We start from the raw sequence: 18,682 nt of genomic DNA, 5'->3' as shown, positions 1-18,682 counted from the left end.
TTCCCTTATCTTCGTAATTGATTGTTTATGTATTGTTCATCCTTGGTTGCTACATTGCACATTTCGATTTAATTTGTGTTTCTGCTATGCATTGGTGTATTCTTTGCACAAAAAATCCGTATCAGATCTATTGGTTGCAATGACTGGAATTTCAATGTTGTTAAGTTCAATGGAACGAGAAATTTTGGACTTTACTGGAGGAGGGTTAAGGACCTATTGGTGCAACAAGGTATGGTGAAGGTATTATACGAAAAACAGTCGGAAGGCACGGACGACATGAGTTGGAAGCGAAAGTTGTGGCTACTATCAGGCTTTATCTGCCCAATGACATGATGTATCACGTCATGGATGAGAAATCTTCAAGGGCAGTTTGACTAAAACTAGAGGACTAGTACATATCCAAGTCATTGACGAACAAGTTGTATGTTAAGCAAAAACTCCATGGGCTTAAGATGGAAAAGGGTTCAGATCTGAATCAACACATCAACTTATTCAATTAGATCATCAGTGATCTGAAGGAGGTTGATGTGAAGTTCGAGAATGAAGACAAAGTGTTGATGCTGCTAAATTCCCTTCCTAAGTCTCCTATATATGGGAATATGCTCTGACATAGGGGAAAGAAACTCTAGAGTTGGAGGATGTCACGAGTGCCCTGTTCAATTTCCATTAGAGCAAGAAGGTCAACGATAAGAATTCTCAAGGTGAAGGGCTTGCGGTGAAAGGTAATAAGGATCGTGAGAGAATCAAGTTATGGGGTGGACTAAGTAACAATAAGGCTCAATACAATTCGAGGAAGGGGAAGGACGTACGATGTTTTAAGTTTCAAGAAAAAGGAGAACATAAAATCATATTGTCTAGAGAGGAAGAAGGGGAATGCTGAAAATAAAGAAGGTTCATGATGAATGTAGTGGAAAAAGGAGACTCTGGGAGCGGTGATGGGGATATGCTCTTAGTTTCATCCGATTCAGATGGTCTCTTAGATTCTTGGATCTTAGGCTCGGCGAGCTCTTATCATGTGATTCCTAACAAAAAATGGTTCACCACTTATAGATTGGTAAATTCTAGTTCTATTTTGATAGGAAATGATGCTTCATGCAAAGTTGTCAGAATGGGGAACATCAGAATCAATATGTATGATGGCGTGGTGAGGACATTATGTGATGTTAGGCACATACTAGAGTTGAGAAAGAATTTGATTTCATTGGACACTTTAGATTGTAATGAGTTTAGTTATAAGTCTGAAAGTTGGGTAATGAACATGAGTAAGGGAGTTCTAACCGTGATGAAGAGGCAAAAAATACCAGGGAATATCTATACACTACTAGGTACTACAGTTGTAGGTGGAGTTGCATCTACAGAGTCTGAGTCGGATAGTGCCATTTTATGGCATATGCGGTTAAGGTATATAGGTGGGCATGAAATGAAGGAGCATCACAATAGAAATCTTTTGAAAGGGGTCAAATCATGCAAGCTGGATTTCTGCAGGTACTGTGGGCCTGGGAAACATAATATTTTTGCAGGTACCATGTGCTTAGGAAACATAATGGGGTCTAGTTCATGTCAGCTATGCACAAGACAAAAGGAATCCTATATTAGATTCATTTAGATGTTTGGGAGCTGGTGAAAGTAGCATCACAAGGAGGGCACATGTACTTCATGAGCTTCATTAATGATTACAAACAAAAGGTCTAGGTATACTTCATGCAGCACAAGTCAGAGACGTTTGCCAAGTTTTAATTGTAGAAAGTTGAGGTGGAAAAATAGACCGGGAAAAAGATTAAGTGCATCAGGATAGACAATGGCACTGAGTACACAAATTTGAGCTTCAAAGAGTTGTGCGAGAAGCATGGAATAAGGATACATTTTACAGTATGCAAGACATCACAACAAAATGGTGTGGTAGAAAGGATGTACTGAACCCTAACAGATAGGGCTCGAAGTCTTAGGATGAATGCTGTTCTCGCTAAGAATTTATGGGTCGAGGTGGTGAGTATGACTTGTTTCTTAGTCAACAGATCACCAAGGGCATCCGAAGATGGGAAAGTTACCGAGGAGTTGCAGATAGGTAACAAGGTAGACTACTTCAATTTGAGAGTATTTAGGTGTCCAACCTATGTGCACATTCCTAGTGAGGAGAGATCAAAGTTTGAGGTGAAGTCTAGATGGTGTATCTTTCTGTGATATCAGGAATGGGTGAAAGGGTTCAAGCTGTGGGATTTGGTGGCAAACAAAGTGGTGATCATTGAAGACATGGTTTTCGATAAGAAAGCCATGCTACAACATACTCATGAAAAAGAAAAGAAATAAGTTCCAAAAAATTGCAGCGACAATGAGCGTGTGGTTCAGGTGGTATTAGAGACTCAAAATGGAGATGACAGTGGTCAGGATGCAGGGAGTTCTAGATTGGGAGACCAAAAACATCATAGTATAGCCGTAGATAGGCCTAGACGCAGTATCCAGCCACCGCCTAGGAACGGTTTTGTCAATCTAGTGTCTTATGCACTTATCACTACTAGTGGAGATCCTACTACCTTTCAAGAGGTAGTGCACAATCAGGAGAAAAGTAGTTGGATGGGTGCTATGGTGGGGGATATGGAATCGCTACATAAGAACAAAACGTGGGATTTGGCGGAGCTTCCATTAGGGAAGAGGGCAATAGGATGCAAGTGAGTGTACAGGAAGAAAGAAAAGGTTTTAGAAAAAGAAAGAGAGAAGTTCGAGGCTTGATTGGTAGCAAAGGGTTACTCACAGAGAAAATGAGTTGATTATGATGAAATATTCTCCCTTGTAGTCAAACACACTTCCATCAGGGTAGTGTTGGGATTGGTGGTGAATTACGACAAGCATCTAGAGCAAATGGACGTAAAGATAGCGTTCCTCCATCGTGTTTTGGAGGAGCTAATTTACATGTCACAACCATAAGGGTTTTGCCAACCTAGACATGAACACTTAGTCTCTAAATTGAAGAAGTCACTTTATGGGCTGAAGCAATCTCTGAAGCAGTGGTACAAACCATTTGACTCCTATACAATCCGTATTGGCTACAGGAGGTGTGAGTACGATTGTTGCATCTATGTGAGGAGTCTTAAGGATGGTTCTGTCATATTTCAGTTTCTTTATGTTGATGACAAGTTCATTGCTGCAAGGAATATGATGGAGGTAAATCAGTTGAAGACTCTGTCGAGTAAAGAGTTAGACATGAAATACTTGGGTGTGGCCAAAAGGATACTTGGGATGGAGATTCTTAGGAATAGAGCTGCAGAGAGATTGTGGTCATCTCATGGCAGCTATATGGAGAAGGTGTTGGAGAGGTTTAGTATGGCTAATGCTAAACCAGTAAGTACACTGTTAATTCAGGTGTAATCCCAAGAGGGGGGTGAATTGGGTATTTTAAAAATCTTTAAGTTTATTTTACTACTTAATCTTTATTTCAATATTTAACAAATTAATTGCAGGGGCTTGAAATTATTTCAAATTATTATCTCAATAATTTTATTCTACCTAATTAATTATCAAGTGCGCATAATATAAATCTACATACAAACATGCAAAAGCTGATAATGAAATGCGAGCGGAAATTAAAAAATAAGGGCAGAGAGAAGGCAAACATGATTTTATGAAATTCAGCCAACCCAGCCTACGTCCTCGCCCTGAGCAACCTACTCAAGGATTCCACTAAATCCCTACTCCTTCAACCAGGATGGAGCTTCACTTACAATCCACTGCTTACAAGAGGCACAGCTTCCTCCTCACTCGGTTCACAACCCGAACCGTGATTACAATATAACTGTTCTGTAAAAACTCAAAAATGCTTCTACACAAGCTGGTGAGTACAATAGAAATTCCTAACACATATTCATATAATAAGATATTGAAGCTCAATAAGTGTATGTAATGTGGTCAATAAAATCTATGAATAATCTTTTGTTTAAAAGAATATGACTATTCCGCTTCAAATATTGAATCCAACCAAATGATCTCAATACAAATATTTAATTCAGTTTTGCCCCAAAAATCTAGATTGATCAGTTTTGTTCCAAATATCCAAAACACAGTATGATATTTGTATATGGATATGTATATATATAATATATGTTCCAAAGATAAAAAACCTAATATAATATTTTTCAGAAAATATTCCTTAATAATATATATATTTATGAGCTCTTAGGAAATTTAATCAAGTAGTTTTGTAATATCGAAAATATAGAGTCTTTAAACAAATAAACACTTGAATCAAAAATATTCAACCATTGGCAAAACTTTTCTCAAGTAGTGATCTTTTCAAAACAATCTATATATATATAAGTACACTAAAGATCAATCTCTCAAACAATATTCAATGATAAATTTTTGAGATGAAAAAAAAAAAAAAAAACTCTTTGAGATTAAGTAGTAGCAAATAAATCAATTTACCAAACCTCAATACCAAATTGAATGCACAACAATTACTAGAATGCCTTTCGAAAATCAATGTAGCCTTAGCACAGATTTGACATATATGCTTTGAAATCCCAAGCAAGAGTTCAACAATGTGTTCAATGCTCTCCCAAGTTGTGCTAAACGTTCAAGACACTTAATCTCATGCCAAAGGTTGAGGCACTAGGGTTTAGAGGTTGATTATATAGGTAATCTCGACCTTAGGATAAATTTGATCAAGTGTAAAACCCACGTGTTCTCTAGCTAAAAACCATATTTTTAAACTTCCTACAAGTTTAGACGACTAAAGATTCAAGTTTAGATGTCTAATGTTTCTTAAAGCACTAAAAGTTATAGTCTGGATAAAGGGTCAGACGACTGAACTGAGGGTTTAGTCTTCTGAAGTCCCTAGTTCAGATGACTAAACTTGATGGTTCAAACGTCTAAAGGTGTTTTTCCTATTCTTTGTTTCCTATTAATACTTCAGATGACTAAACTAATTCTTTAGTCTTCTAAGGAAATTCTTCAGACGTCTGAAGTAAAACTTCAGTCGTTTGAAGTTGAATCTTCAAACTTCTAAAGGTAATCCTCAGTCGACTAGGCAGTCCAATTTCAGTTTTTTTTTTTTTACTTCTTCATAAAACATTTTCCGGGATTTTAAATAGAATCTCTAAGTCAATGAATAGCCCCTAAAAGATTTTCATGAGATGCATGAGTCCTAAGGTGAGTCTAGGGTATATTTTGAGCTTCAAATTAAATCATATGAAATATGTAAATACATTCAATTCTAAATACTCATTCCCATGACGATCTTGAACTTGACGCTTGCATCTTCATTCTTCTACTCTTTTAATTCTATGGATTGTGTCAAGTTGTATATACTTTAATCCTCATAGCTTCCATGACTTTCTAACCTTCCGTGCATACTAAATATTGTTCCTGTTCACAATCTCAATGCATAGATCAAATATCGAGTGATTTGTCATTATCAAAATAGGATTAGACTCATAGAGTCGACAATCTCCCCCTTTTTGATGATGACAAATACACGAGCAAAAATATAAAACAAGTTACGCCTAACAAGGCTCCCCCTCAAATAATGCACAATCAAATATTTAGCAATATGAAATATGCTCATACACAATTGAAAATAGGCAATAGTTTTGCACGTATAACTCATGTACTTATGTACTTTTGCCAACTATTTTTGCTATAACCTTATATTCTTCTCCCCCTTTTGACATCAACAAAAAGGTATACAACAAAAATGTCCGGGCATAATTCAATCTCAATTTTTCTAAAAAAAATATGCAACCTTTAGATTTCAAAAATTATACTGTAAAATATGTCTTCCTGTGTTAATTCAATTTATTTCTCCCCGCTGCTAATGCAAAAAGTTGTGTTGTTGAATTAAATTGCAATGTGAATATACACAATGTGTCAAATTTCATAGACATGGATAAATAAAAACAGTCACTAAAGTTTAAAGGTTATGTGAGGATTAATATGTGTCAGTTAATATGCACTCATCATGATATGAGTTTAATACCAAATGGGAACAAATGAGCCGAATTTGAAACTTTTAACTAATTGTGAATATTAAGTGATGTTGCTCCCCCTAAATTATGTCATCTAATATAATTCTAGACAACTTCTCGACTATGCATCAAGCCTAATTCATGTCTAATTTGGATAAACCTATCCTCTGCAAGTGGTTTCATGAATGTCTGCCCATTGTTCATCTATGCATACAAACTCAAGTGTCACATCTCCCTTTTGCACATGATCACCAAGAAAATGATGTCTAATTTCTATATGTTTCGTTCGTGAATGTAATATAGGATTCTTTAAGATGTTTATTGGACTCGTATTGTCGCATCTTATAGGAATTGTGTCATAGCTTAATCCAAAATCCGTTAGTCGTTGCTTCATGTATAGTGTTTGAGCACAACAACTTCCTACCGCTATGTATTCTTCCTCAGCTGTGGAAAGAGCAACTCAATTCTGCTTCTTGGAAAACCAAGAGACTAAAGAATGTCCTAAGAAATTACATGTGCCACTCGTGCTCTTCCTATCCACTTTGCTACCAGAAAAAATCAGCGCCTGAATAGCTGATAATCTCAAAGGATGTATACTTAGGATACCATAACCCTGGTTCAATTGTTCCTATCAGGTATCTAAGTATTCGTTTGACAGCTAACAAATGTGACTCTTTTGGTGTAATCTGAAATCTTGTGCAAAAACATACGCTAAACATTATGTTAGGTATGTTGGTAGTCAGATATAGTAAGCTACCGATCATTCCATGATAGAGCTTGACATCTACTAATATACCTTGTTCATCTTTTTCTAATTTCAAGGAAGAGCTCATAAGTGTCCCTAGTATTTTTCCATCTTCCATATTAAACTTTTTTAGCAGATCTCTAATGTACTTCGATTGATTTATAAAAATTCCATGTTTTGCTTGTTTGATCTGAAGTCCTAGGAAGAAATTTAGTTAACCCATCATGCTCATCTCAAATTCATTTTGCATAGTGCTTGCAAACTCATTGCACAAGTCTTTATTTGTTGCTCCAAATATGCTATTATCTATGTATACTTGAACTAGGAGCATGTAATCTTTTTTATACTTTATGAAAAGTGTTGTGTCTATCCTCCCTCTAATAAATCCATTGTCTAGTAGAAAGCCGCTTAGTCTTTCAAACCAAGCTCTAGGAGCTTGCTTTAAACCGTATAAGGCTTTTGTTATTCTATAAACATGATCTAGATTCTTATGGTTTTCAAAACCTAGGGGTTGTTCTACATAAACTTCTTCACTTACGTAGCCATTTAAAAATGCGCTTCTGACATCCATTTGATACAGCTTGAAATCCTTAAAAGCAGCATAGGCTAAAAGCATTCGAATGGCTTCCATTCTAGCTACAGGTGCAAAGGTTTCTTCAAAATCTATTCCTTCTTCCTGGTTATATTACTAAGCTACTAGTCTTGCCTTATTTCTATTAACTATCCCATGTTCATCTTTCTTGTTCTTATATATCCATTTTGTTTCAATAATTGTCTTATCCTTAAGTCTAAGAAATAATGTCCATACTTTATTTCTCTCAAACTGGTTTAACTCTTCTTGCATGGACATCACCCAAGATTCATCCTCAATTGCTTCACTCACATTCCTAGGTTCTTTATAAGATAGAAAGGAAAAATGACTAATCATATTCCTAAGTGAGAATCGTGTGGCTACTCCACATAATGGTTCACCTATTATTTGATCAATGGGATGACTCTTTATGTACTTCCATTCTCTAAGTAGTTCATTAACCTCATTTTCAATTTGATTAGTTTCAGTAGATGGTTCCTTAATTTCATTTTTCTTTTCTGAATCATTTTTAATAGAAAATTTTTTAAATTCCTTATTTATATCAATTTTATCTTCATCGGTCCTTTTAGAGAAGGGTTTTGACTCATTGAATACTACATAAATGGATTCTATAACGGTTAATGTTTGTTTATTATATACTCTGTAGGCTTTACTATCTAAGGCATACCCTAGAAAGATGTCTTCATCTTATTTCAAATCAAACTTTCCTAAATGTTCATTGTCTCTAAGCACAAAACATTTACAGCCAAAGACATGAAAATATGATATGTTTGGTCTATGGCCATTCCATAATTCATAAGGAGTTTTATTAAGAGATGGTCTAATCAAAACTCTATTTACTGCCTCAGCCCATAAGTACTTAGGTAGTTTATGTTCGTTAAGCATAGTTCTGGACATTTCTTGTATAGACCTATTCTTTCTTTCAACTACACCATTCTGTTGTGGTACTCCAGAAGCCTAAAAATTATGATTTATTCCTAATGAATTATAGTAGTCTTCCATGCCTTGATTTTTAAATTCTCTACCCCTATTACTTTGGATTTTAGTGACAGTATAACCCTTTTCATTTTGAATTTTCATACACAGATTTATGAATTGTTCACATGCTTCATCTTTGTGGCCTAAAAATAGTACCGATGTATAGCTTGAATAATCATCAACTATGACGAATGCGTATGATTTTTCTCCTAAACTCTGAGTTGGGTTTGGACCAAATAAATCTAAGTGTAGCATTTGAAGTGGCCTAGTAGTAGAGATTACTTTCTTCTTCTTAAAGCTAGTTCTTGCTTGTTTTCCTAGTTGGCATGCATCACAGATTTTATCTTTCACAAATTTAGTCTTAGACAATCCCTTAACTAATTCTCTCTCAACAAGTTTAGATATTAAGTCCATGTTTGCGTGTTCTAGTCTCCTATGCCAAATCCAACTAATCTCATTTTTAGGAGAAAAACAAGTAACATGTTGAGAAGCAAGATTGTCAAGGCTAGTGGTGTATACATTTTCATGACCATTAATAGTAAACAATATTTTGTTTTCATATTTGTTCTCTACAGTGCATTTGTATGTTCAAACGAGACTTTATAACCTTTATGACATAGTTGAATTATACTCAATAAGTTATGTTTCAATTCATCAATTAATAACACATTACAATGACAAGTGAAGGTTCCTTACCGTTCTTACCAACTCCAATGATTTTACCTTTAGAGTTATCTCCAAATGTAATGAATCATTCGTCTTTGGATATGATATATGTGAATTTAGCTTTATCTACTATCATATGTCGTGAGCATCCGCTATCCATATACCACTTGTTCTTCGAGGAAGACAATCTCAAGCACATCTGCAAGACATGATCAGATAACTACTTTTGGGGGTTAGTACTAAATTCTCCTTTGACATTACATACTTTCTTAATTTTGACATCTTTATTTTTGAAAGGAGAGTCAAATTTTATTTGACCCAACCTCTTACATTTAAAATATGTAATATTTCTATGATAGTCTTTAGTTAGAACATACAATTTTGACTCTCTTACAAAATATTCCATGTAGAGATCTCTCTATTTTAGATTCTCCTTCCCATTAAAACCAAGACCTTCCTTCTCTAGGGAATTTCTTTGAGCTCTTAGGAGTTTTTCAAAATTATTTTGACCTTTTGTAAATTTGCAAATAATATTAGATTTATTTGTCAAATTCTTTTCTAACTCCTCAATTTTCAAATCCTTGTCTTTCATAAGAAATGCATGAGATTCATTTTGACTTTAAACTAACTTCGAAAATTCTTTCAATTTTAATTTCAAACCAAAATTTTTCTTCAAGAATTTTAAGGGTATACAAATATTCTTGATGCAATTCATCATAAGAAAGCATGCTATTTTCATTTTCCGAATCACTTGAATAGTAAGATGAAGCAAAACAAAAAGATTGTACCTCGTGGTCATTGTAAGCCATTAGACATAGATTCATAATCTCGTCATCACTAGATTTTGATTCTGAGCTACTGGTACTGTGAGTGTCCCAACCCACCTTTAGAGCCTTCTTCTTCTTCTTCTTCTCAGACACTTTCTTCAGCTGGGGACAATCTGTTTTGATATGTCCAAATTCTCTACAGTTATAACACATGGGAGGATCATCCTTTTGCTTCTTTCTGCTTGACTCTTCCTTTTTTATTTTTGAGCCCTTGAATTTTTTGGTGTATTTCTTGTTCTTTCTCATGAACTCTCCAAATTTCTTAGTGATAAGTGCCATATTTTCATTCGATTCTAAATCACTTCCCTCACTGAAGTAGTGAGATGATGCCTTAAGTGTTGTAGCTTTCTTTGCTTTAATTTGCTCATTCTTCCTCTCATTTATTGCAAGCTTATAGGTGATGAGTGATCCAATTAGTTCATTAATAGACATCTCCTTCAGATTTCTCCCTTCTGCTATTGCAGTAGCTTTAGCTTCCCAAACTGGAGTTAGTCCCCTAAGTATTTTCCTGATCAACTCATAAGTAGGGTAAAATTTACCAAGATCATTTAAAGAATTTGTGATATGTGTGCATTTAGTGTACATGGATTGAATAGATACATCAGCAGTCATTTTAAATGTCTCATATTCGCTAGTAAGCATGTCTATCTTACTATCTTTTACTTCCTTAGTACCTTCATACGTAATGTCTAATTTTTTTCCAAATCTCTTTAGTAGTGTTACAGGCCATCACCCTATTAAACTCATTTACATCTAGTGCACAGAATAGTAAGTTCATTGCAGTAGCATTTATTTGCACAGATTTTCAATCTTCTTCAATATGCTCATCTTCAGTTTTGGGTACAGTTACCTTATCAACTACTTTCATAGGGACATGGTTTCCCTTGGAAACAATTTTCCACACTTTCCAATCGACATTTAAAAGATATGTACTCATTCTTCTTTTCTAGTAGGTGTAATTTACACCGTAGAAAATAGGTGGTCTAGTGGACGAGTGTCCCTCACCGAATAAGGTTACACCGATGTGTGTCATGTGATCTTTTTACAAAAATGACAATTAAGTCTATGTAAACCAGCTCTGTACCAAATGTTAATTCAGGTGTATTCCCAAGACTGAGATGAATTGGGTATTTTAAAAATCTGTAAGTTTATTTTACCACTTATTCCCTATTTCAATATTTAACAAATTAATTGCGGGGGCTTGAAATTAATTCAAATTATTATCTTAATAAATTCTATTTTACCCAATTAATTATCAAGTGCGTATAATATAACTCAAAATACAAGCATGCAAAAGCTGATAATGAAATGCAGGTGGAAATTAAAAGATAAGGGAAGAGAGAAGGCAAATACAATTTTATGAGGTTTAACCAACTCAGCCTACGTCCTCACCTTGAGCAACCCACTCAAGGATTCCACTAAATCCCAACTCCTTTAACCGGGACGAAGCTTCTCTTACAATTTGCTACTTACAAGAGGTACAACTTCCTCCTCACCCGATTCACAACCCGAACTGTGATTACAATATTACTGTTTTGCGAAAACTCAATAATGCTTCTATACAAGCTGGTGAGTACAATAGAAATTCCAAACACATATTCATATGATAAAAAATTGAAGCTCAATGAGTGTATGTAATGTGGTCAGTAAAATCTCTGAATAATCTTTGATTTAAAAGAGTATGACTATTCCGCTTCAAATATTGAATCTAACCAAATGATCTCAATACAAATATGTAATTCAATTTTGCTCCAAAAATCTAGATAGATCAATTTTGTTCCAAATATCCAAAACACAATATGATCTTTGTATATGGATATATATAATATATGTTCCAAAGATCAAAAACCTAATATAATTTTTTTTAGAAAATATTCCTTAATAATATATATATATATATATATATATATTTATGAGCTCTTAGGATATTTAATCAAGTGATTTTGTAATATCGAAAATATCGAGTCTTTAAACAAATAAATACTTGAATCAAAAATATTCAACCATTGGCAAAACTTTTCTCAATTAGTGATCTTTTCAAAACAATCTATATATATATATATATATATATATATATATAAGTACACTCAAGATCAAACTCTCAAATAATATTCAATGATAAATTTTTGAAATGAAAAAAAAAAACTCTTTGAGAATAAGTAGCAACAAATAGATCGATTTACCAAACATCAATACCAAGTTGAATACACAACAATCGCAAGAATGCCTTTTGAAAATCAATGTAGCCTTAACTCAAATTTGATGTATATGCTTTGAAATCCCAAGCATGAGTTCAGTAGTGTGTTCATTGCTCCCCCAAGTTATGCTAAACGTTCAAGACACTCAATATCATGCCAAAGGTTGAGGCACTAGGGTTTAGAGGTTGATTATATCAGTAATCTCGTCCTTAGGATAAGTCCTGATCGTTGGATCAATTTGACCAAGTGTGTAACCCATGTGTTCTCTTGCTAAAGATCAGATTTTTAAACTTCCCACAAGTTCAAACAACTGAAGATTCAAGTTCAGACGTCTGATGTTCCTTAAAACACTGAAAATTATAGTCTGGACTCAGGGTCAGATGACTGAACTGAGGGTTCAGTCTTTTGAAGTCCCGAGTTCAAACGACTGAACTTGATGGTTCAGACGTCTGAAGGTGTTCTGCCTGTTCTATGTTTCCTAATTAATTCTTTAGATGACTAAACTAATTCTTCAGTCTTCTAAGTAAATTCTTCAGACGTATGAAGTAAAACTTTAGTCATCTGAAGTTGCATCTTCAGACTTCTGAGGGTAATCCTCAGTTGACTAGGCAGTACAACTTCAGTTTTTTTTTTTTTTTTTGTTTTCAAAACCCATTTTTGTTTTCTTGCTTTGCTTCTTCATAAAACATTTTCCAGGGTTTTAAATAGAGTCTCTAAGTCAATGAATAACCCCTAAAAGATTTTCATGAGATGCATGAGTCCTAAGGTCAGTCCAGGGTATATTTTGAGCTTCGAATTAAATCATATGAAATATGTAAATACATTTAGTTTTAAATACCCATTCCCATGATGATCTTGAAATTGACGCTTGCATCTTCATTCTTCTACTCTTTTAGTTCCATGGATTGTGTCAAGTTGTATATACTTTAATCCTCATGACTTCCATGACTTTCTAACCTTCCGTGCATGCTAAATATTGTTCATGTTCATAATATCAATGCACAGATCAAACACCAACTGATTTGTCATTATCAAAATAGGATTGGACTCATAAAGTCAACATATTCCATTGGCGAATCACTTTAGGTGGTTTACCACTCAGTTCCCAAATACGAATGATGACATTCATAACATGTCGAAGATCCCCTATTCTAGTGTAGTGGGGTTTTTTTATGTATGCCATGATATGTACAATGCCAAACCTAGCACAAGCTATCAACGTGGTAAGCAAGTTCTTTTTGAATTTAGGTCAACATCATTGGGATGTAGTCAAGTGGATTCTTATATACTTGAGGGGTACAATCGGATACGACATTATGTTCAACAAACAACAAAGTGATCCATCATTGGTAGGGTATGTGGATGCTGACTACACATGGGACTTGGATGCTAGGAGGTCTACCATAGGGTACGCATACACCCTTGTGGGAGGACGTATTTGTTGGATTTCTATAGTTATCTACTCCTGAATTGGAGTACATGGTAGTAGCTGAGGCTGCCAAGGAAGCATTGTGGCTTACAGGATTGGTCAAGGAGTTGGGTATCCAGTAAGGTGGAGTTGGGCAGCAGTGTGATAGTTAGAGGGCTATCTATTTGGTAAAGAACTAGGGGTATTATGTGAGGACAAAACACATAGATGCACGACTTTATAGGATCAGGGAACCCATTGTTTCAAGTGAACTACTACTTGAGAAGGTTCACATGTCTAAGAATGTAGCTGATATATTGGAAAAGCCTATTATAATAGACAAGTTCAATCATTGCTTATACTTGATTAATGTCTCTAAGTGCTAGACGGGAGGCGATCCCAATCTACTGTCCTAGGTGGAGCAGTGAATTATGCTTTCATATTTCTCCTAAGTGATGAATATTTGCTAAGGTGGAGATTGTTGGATATGTGGCTCATATTGAGTGAAACACATGCACCGAAAAAACATGGTGAAGCAAAGAACAAGTAGGCTGTAGGAAGAAACTTTCGATTGTTTGGTTGACAATATGATCATGTCCCTCAAGCGATAACTGTCAACGGTTGTATTGAAACCGTCGATGGTATTTGAAACTGTCGATGGTATTGTTCGGTGTTAAACACGAATTTTGAATCGGGAAGATCAGTAGATTGGAGGATTTAGAGGATTTTACTTTGGAATTTACTACAAAGGTATTTTAGATAGTTTTTAAACCTTTTGTATGCATAAGGTTAACATATAAACATTATTTTGTAACCCTTGTTTTATACGATAGTGAAAAAAATCAACCGCTTGCTCTCGTGGACGTAGGCACATTGTCGAACCACGTAAATTCTTGTGCCTTTGATTATTTTCTTTCCTTTATTCTCTTTGTAATTGATTGTTTACATATTGTTCATCGTTGCTTGTTGCATTGCACGTTCCAATTCAATTTGTGTTTCCGCTACGCATTGGTGTATTCTTTGCACAATAAATATGTTTATCCTGTGTTTGCGAGAGATGTTGGATTTGAATTTATATTTATTTAGACAAAATGTAATATAAAATTGTGTTGAATTTTATCTAAGTCCACACAAATTCAAATTCAAGTCTCAAAATCCATACTTCCAAATGCAGTGTTAAAATATTTTTATTAATTGGAAGCCCAAATTGAGCCAAAGTTACACAATGAAAAGCACCCCATCTCCAATAGGAGTGTTTTTCATTTTTATTTTATTGTATAACATTTTATATAGAATCAATAAATAAAGCAAAAATTATAGAAAAAAAATTATCAAGAAAGTCCTCCACAATTAAAGAATTGTGCTCTTCGTCGTGAGTCCACATGACAACAAGAGAGAATAGGGCATATTACTACATAGGCTCCTTTCATTTTAATAATATGAAAAGTTATGTTTAAACACAAGGAAATAAATTGCAGCATAGGGCAACCAATCACTTTTAGGTGGTTGACCATCCCTTTTTCCCTTCTCTAGTTCAATACCACCCAGTAGCAATTAACCGGCCTAGTGAAAATTTGAAAGTTGAGTTGTTTATATGTGGTTGACTAATGGATCTAGCATGCCATGTGTTATAGGCATTTCCATATGTCAGGAAACGATTAAGACAATTGGTAGTTGGTGATTGGTAGTTAGTAGTTTGAAATTAAATTTTTTAAATTTAAATTCAAATAGTGTTCCATTCCATGAAAGATCTAGAAATAGGCCCTTTTGGAAAGAGTTTAGGACACATCCAAATGAGCATAATGAGATGAGAATCAAGGTGTTTCGTGCATTTTCATAAGGTTAGAATAAGAGTTTTTTACTTGAAGATTAAAGAGAAATCCTACTTCTCTCATTCTTATTTCATTTGTTGTTTCGAGTGTGTGCAATCATTATACCCTTCACTTGAACTACAGAGTCTTCAATGATATAAGGTCAATATCCTAACCCTTCTACTTCATTTATTTTCAAGTTTTAATCTATGTTTTACATGTGAAGCATGTTTACATATATGTTTCATTAAAGTTTAATTCATGCATGTTTTTACATTTCCTAACTAGGTCGTCTATGCTAGGGATGTTAGAATGTGTTAGTGTTTAAATATTGGGAAAAGAATTTGGTTAAAACTTTGAAACAATTACACTTTTCACAAAGTTGACTCGGCCAATCGTCCCTTCTATATTTAAGAAAGTAACTATTAGGCTATAGGATGGTCAACTAGCTTCTACAGGAGGTCGATCGACAGATCCCATGAATGCCCTTTTTTTTTCTTTGTGGCTATTTTTCTATATTTTTTTTTTCAAAAATTCATTTATTTTTTAGTCTAAACGTTCTCTAAATTGTGTTGGTCGAGTTTGATTGCTCAAATTTCAACGTTTTTTATGTTTCTTTTTTTAAATAAAAAAGAAAATCAAGTTTTCACTCTCATAAGGATTTAAAAAAAAGGCTTTCAAATATTTGTAAAGTTTCATACCATAATCTAGATTCAACATCCATTATGTGGCTTTTTTATGTCCTCTACGACATTTTAAATTAGATTTCAATGTTACTTTACAGTTGTCCCCACCAAACATCCACATTTTCTTCTAATATAATCAAGCAGACAATATTTTTTGAAGTAGTCACCCCTATGCAGTGGTTTGAGGGTTAAAAAAAATGTTTTCTTAAACTTAAACATGACTTTTAAATCTAAATTTTTACATAATACTTGTTGGAAAATCTGAGTTTTCAATAAAAAACAATGGTTTTTCAAGTCAAACAAGAAGTGATTTCAAGTGGTTTTAAGTGATTTTCAAAATCTCATCAAAATGTCATCTAAAAACCCTCTTCTAAAAATATTTTGATGAATTACTGATAACTTGATTCCTCCCTAAAAGGATATGCAGGCAATTGACATTTGTAGGCTCAACCATAACTTGACCATTTTTTTTTTTCTCTTCCTTTTATTTTATCTTGTTATGTGAAGGTGGTTTTTTGTAAAAATAGTAGAGTTTTCATGAGGTTATTCCTCTATATAAACTTTATGAAAATCTTTTCAAAAGGGGTTAAAAGGCGAGAGGTTTTTTTAAGAAAATCAAACAAGAAAGGGAAAATTGCAATAGGCAGTCAATTGACTCTTTGCAATTGATGGACCAACATCTGCTACAACTTGAATTTTTTTCCTATTTTTTAATATTCATTTTTAAAAGTTGAACTTCAAAATAGGAGAAATGCCCCTCACGTAAGGTAAGTGTCATCACCATTCCTAAAGTGAGTGCTTTAGAGTGTTAGGTATTTTGAACCTTATTTATAGAAGCTTTAAAGTCCATCTTCCCTATTCACATCGGTGCTCCTGATTCAAATATTTTTTAAAAAGGTTTTCCTTTATTTCACCTTTTGAAAAACTAAAATAAAGTGCTGACCCTATTTTTATAAATGGAAAGGTAAGGGAACTACAAGCTTGATTTTTCTTTACTTAATTTTTATTTAGTCTCCAATATGTTGACAATCAATTGTCGACACCTTCCTCTAAGAAATCATACAAGAGACCTAACCTTTGACATGTGCATATGTCTGTTTTCTAAATGTTAAACATGTGGTAATGATTCATATATTCATTAATATAAAACATAGAGTTATACTAATTTGTCATATGCTTAACATCTAGAAAAATAACATAGGGACAACATAGAGGCAATGATGGATACAAAAGGCAGTTTTTTATTTATTTATTTACTTTAGCCTTTGGAAATTAGCAACTAGCCCATGCATGTCTTAATCTCCCCTCCCCCCAAATCTAAAGCGCACGTGGATTGTTCTATATTATATTGTATTATATTTTTCATCATGCCTTTCCCCCTGACAAAAACAAAAAAAAAAAAAACAAAAAACTAGTTAAATCTTATGAAAGATTAAATCGTATAGATATGACCACTAGATTTTTTTTATACCAAATATAGGTATGTGTATATATATATAAATCAAGTGGTCATATCTATACGATTCAATCTTTCATATGATTTAACTAGTTTTAAATATATATATTTAATAACCCGAGGATTTTAGCTACTATCGTGCCACTTTGGATACTATGGTGCGGTACTAAACCGAAAGGTAAAAGTCGCTAACCCATTGATGCACTCCTGGTAATTCATTGAGGTAAACTCTCGAAGGGGAATCAAACTTTTGACCTTGGGGTCGCCAAAGTCAGAAGTCACCCTTACCACTTGAGCCAACCCGCTTAGGCAAATATATGTATATTTTTATTTTAAAAATTAAATGACATGCACCTAAATTCTTATATTATAATTTAGAAACTAGTAACTATATTGATTTCTATTATTGCATTTATTTTTTTTGTATGAAGAGAAAGATAGATTATGGAAAGAACTTATTAATAATATTAAAAATTAAGTTAAAAATAAATACACAATGTCAAATTTCTTGTCTAGTACTATAACAATTTAAATCAAAAGAGTTATAAATAAAGAATTATTAATAACAATACATACATATATATATATATATATATATAGAATAAGTACACATATTGTAGTAACCCGAACCAAGAAAATAAAGAAATAAATAAAAGAAAAGAGAAAGGAAAAGGAAAAAGAGGGAATGGGTTTGGCTAGGACCAAACCCTCATCAGTTTTATGAGGATCAAAAAAACCGTAGACGGTTTTCCTGCAAGTAAACAACTGAGAGCTATTTAAAGGTCAAACCGTCGACGGTTTTTTCAAGCCTAGAAAAATCGGCTACTGTTTTCTTATGGGCCAATTTACTTAAGGGCTAAGTTACTCATTTTCTTTCATAAATTACTTTTGTTCTCTTTCTCTCTCTAAAAATTAAGGTTTTGTTTCTTTCTCTCTCTAGCTTGGGAGGTCTCTGCAAGTAGGCTGTCCCTTCTCCTAGCACGTAGGCTGTCGATCTTTGGTAGATTCATGCGGTTAGATTTTGGTGGTTTTGAAGATTTTAGGAATTTTCTTCAAGAACAGGCAAGGGGATTATATTATGTCAGTTGTTTTTGAATTATGGACCAAGTAAATTGCAATTTATGTTTACAGAAACGGTATATATGATTTTCTGAACGAATTGGGCATATGGAAATGGTTGTTTTGACTGTTATACGTTTTTGGGGAAAACTAACGTGAATGGTGAACATGTTGACCTGATAGGTCACACCCAATTTTGATTATGACAAATACTCTTGGTACTGATGGTTGTACTAATGATTGCATGCAGGTTCATTATGCACGTGTATTCGGATTGAAAGAAATACCTTTGATGGCAT

Source organism: Malania oleifera, chromosome 6, assembly GCF_029873635.1.
Source record: "Malania oleifera isolate guangnan ecotype guangnan chromosome 6, ASM2987363v1, whole genome shotgun sequence".
NCBI lineage: Eukaryota > Viridiplantae > Streptophyta > Magnoliopsida > Santalales > Ximeniaceae > Malania > Malania oleifera.
Note: the sequence above shows the minus strand (reverse complement) of the source record.